At 41.5% G+C, this 3487-nt stretch overlaps 1 long non-coding RNA gene across 1 annotated transcript; it reads left to right on the top strand.

The window, feature by feature from the left end:
• Positions 1 to 1131: 1131 nt before the first annotated feature.
• On the top strand, positions 1132 to 2556 carry LOC143126229 (uncharacterized). The gene is made up of 2 exons (XR_012987423.1): positions 1132 to 1640; positions 2424 to 2556. It is a non-coding gene; the product is annotated as an uncharacterized LOC143126229 (long non-coding RNA).
• Positions 2557 to 3487: the final 931 nt, after the last annotated feature.

Here is a 3487-nt window from a genome sequence, read left to right as displayed (position 1 = left end):
CAATCCAAACAGCGTCAGGACTGGACCGTCAGGCAATAGAGTGATGAGTGGCAGCTGCTACCCCGATGAGATCTGATCTGAATGTGTCTGAGCTCTCTCTTTTATGCTCTGAGGGGCCTGAGGGGCGTCCCATTACCAGGAACGTCACCAGGCCCCTTTTAGCCAATCAGAACGTTTTTGGACTTGAGATATTGGTGGAAAGCCCTTCCCAATCAAACATTAAAAATATGTGTTGCTGGGCAGAATACATGTGACCAGGTTCTATGTGTAATCTGTTGCCAGGCAGAGTATGCTTTTGTTTTGGTTCTATGCGTACTTTCACTTTTGGTTCTGCCTCCTTTTCTTGTAAATCCCTCCACTTCTCCTAAGCCTTGTTTGCTTCTACTTTCACTGCCAGTTTCACTCTTAGTCTCCTTCAGTCCAGTCTCATGACTTCCAGTAAATGTTGCATAACAGCATGCACACATATGTTTCTAATAAACCGGCATGCACACGCACACACACACACAAGCATTATATCCAGATAAAATCACCACAAAAGCCTGGAGCTCGTGAAAAGAGTGTATCGAATCAACACCAGCATGACTGACTCTGCTGACGCGATCGTGCAGAACTTCTCCGACGTCTTCAGAGGTTTTGGTATGCTGCCATTCACATACAAAATTCAGCTGAAAGACAACGCACAGTCAGTTGTTCATGCCGCAAGAAGAGTTCCACTGGCACTCTTGAAGAAAGAGATGGAGCGGATGACGGCGCTTGGAGTGATAAAGAAGATCGAAGAACCGACAGAGTGGGTTAATTCCATGGTCTGCGTAAAGAAAAAGAATGGAGAGCTGAGGATATGGATGGATCCAAAAGACCTCAATGAAAACATCAAGCGTGAACACTACCAAATACCCAAGCGAGAGGAGATCACCAGCAAGATGGCAGGCGCCAGATACTTCTCCAAACTTGATGCGTGACAAGGTTTTTGGCAACTGAGGCTGGATGAGAGCAGTACCAAGATGTGTACGTTCAATACACCCTTTGGACGATACTGTTTTCAGAGGCTCCCCTTTGGAATCATATCCGCCTCTGAAATCTTTCATAGGGCAATGGAGCACATCATCGAAGGCCTGGATGGAGTACACTGTAACAAGATTCCGTGATTTTCACAGCATCACTGCTGTTTTTGGGGAAAATGTGTACTGTATTTGTGAATACAGTATGTTGCTGTGGTTTCGCTATGAATTATGGTCAAAAATGGTCAAACTACAGTAATAAAAATTTGCTGCGAATCATAACACAGTAATAAATCTGACTCCTCCCTCACTTGTCAGCTTTTTGAAATTTTTGAAAAAACATGGCGGAAAATCAGTTGGGGTTTTCTGTTTTCTTTTTGCACATAAATACAAAGTTAAGCTCCCAGATAGCAAGGTGACATTGATATTATGTTGATTTTCCATCCAAATCATCATTTTGAAAAGATATTGAAAAGTCATGGATTTATGGTTTACTGGGAAATTTTGACGTGGTGATTGAAACGTGCACCGCGCGACGACGTTTGAACTGTCCGGCGGGAGATCATTTTTGAGCAACAGTTCAGTCAGTCAGACCAACGGTGTTCAGCACTCTGACAAGTTCGCAGCTCCACCTTAATGGTAAGCAAGCATTTATTTATGTAACGTTAATGTTTCATTGTGAAAGTGTACTACATTAAATTCGGGCATGTGTACAGTCTATGTACGTTGTACTGTCTAACTTACAACTCATCCATGCTTGTTGGATCAACTAAGTAAGTAGCAGCTAACGTTAGGCTAGCTATCATAGTTGCTGTTGCTGTGACGGTGGCATTAACGTTAATGTTTTATGTTACGTTAACGTTATGGCAGTCTCATTTATATTAGGCCTACCTTAGTTCTCAGTAAGTTACAGTTTATTATATTCATATCATTTATATAAAACATTCACTAGTAGTGCTAGGCCTAGTATGTTACTGTCACAAATGTTAGGCTGAAGATGATGTGCTGCTGGTTAACGTTAACGTGGAGGTTTAGCTGACTTATGTAACGTTAACTCCCCGTAATCATGTACGGTTTTGTGAGTTTAATAGGCGAACTTTAGCAATATTGATATAAGTTAACTTTAAGTCACATCTGACTATCATTAACCGTTGTTCGGACGAACAGCGCGAATGGCTGTTGCTGCAAGCAAACTTCATCAATGAGCTCACCCAGCTGGCTAACGTTAAATATAGCAGCTACCTTGCGAAACTGAGTTATGCTAACACCATCTTCAGCCTGGCATTTTGACAGTAAACTCAAAAAACATACAGTATATATATATAAATGATTATTCTAAAGTTTCACTTGTAAGTAGCCTTCAGTTTCAGTTGAACATTGTTATCTAACACTATTTATCTTTTCTTCTTCTATTTCTGCTAGGTGCTGCTTCACTCTGCTACTGGTGGTGGATCAGGCTGACTGCAACCGTTGGTCTAACGTTAGGATGCAGCACACGAGAATTTCTAAACGGAAAAAAGTGAATAAATGTACTTGCTTTTCAAACTGATAACAAGTTGTCAATGGTTATTTATGCAAGTTTGTGTAGCCTAAACCATACTTAGGCCTAGCCAAATTTATCCTGGCTGTAGATAAAGCAGGATATGAATTTCCCAAAATTACTGTATATAATATTACAGCACTGGTATTACTACTGTACTTAGTAACAGTATGATCCATAAGTACTGTGATTAAAAATACGGTAGACAATTCAATGCTGTATACATTACAGCACTGGTAGTACTACTGTAGTTTGCATTTACAGTATCAGGCATAGGTACTGTGATTTCATATACAGTAGGTGTACTGTAGAGTGAAATACAGCAACTTGCTGGTTATTTGCTGCCAGCAAGTTGCTGTAAATTTTACGTTAAACTTTTTACAGTGTAAGAGCCTATGTAGATGACATCACCATATGGGGGTCCACAATCCAGCAGCACAATCAGAGACTGACCAATGTTCTAGAGTGAATACAGAAGAATGGATTAAAGCTCAACAAAAACAAATGCCAGTTTGCTGCTCAAGAGATCGTGTTCCTCGAAGACAAGCTCTCAGCTCAGGGCATACAGCCAGATGAAGAAAAGATCAACGCCATACTGAACATGCCAAAACCAACAAACAAACCAGGTGTCCTACGCATCATGGGAATGGTAAACTTCATCGGGAAATTCATACCCAATCTCTCAGCAAAAACAACTTACCTGCGTGAGCTCCTCCACAAAGAAAACAACTTCGACTGGACAGTCAACCATGAGCGCGAGTGGCAAAAGCTCAAAGATGCACTCACTGCCACACCTGTGCTGACATTCTTCGACCCAACCAAAAGAATCAAGGTGTCTACAGATGCTTCGAAAGATGGAATCGGTGCAGTACTACTACAAGCTGAAGGTGAGCACTGGAGACCTGTAGCATATGCATCTAGGTCTATGACAGAGACTGAGTGCAGA

This window comes from Alosa pseudoharengus, unplaced genomic scaffold, assembly GCF_046254945.1.
Source record: "Alosa pseudoharengus isolate Yale_2024_CS ecotype anadromous, Long Island Sound unplaced genomic scaffold, YU_APseudo_1.1 YU_APseudo_1.1_scf_1, whole genome shotgun sequence".
NCBI lineage: Eukaryota > Metazoa > Chordata > Actinopteri > Clupeiformes > Clupeidae > Alosa > Alosa pseudoharengus.
This window is presented reverse-complemented; position numbering and strand designations above follow the sequence as displayed.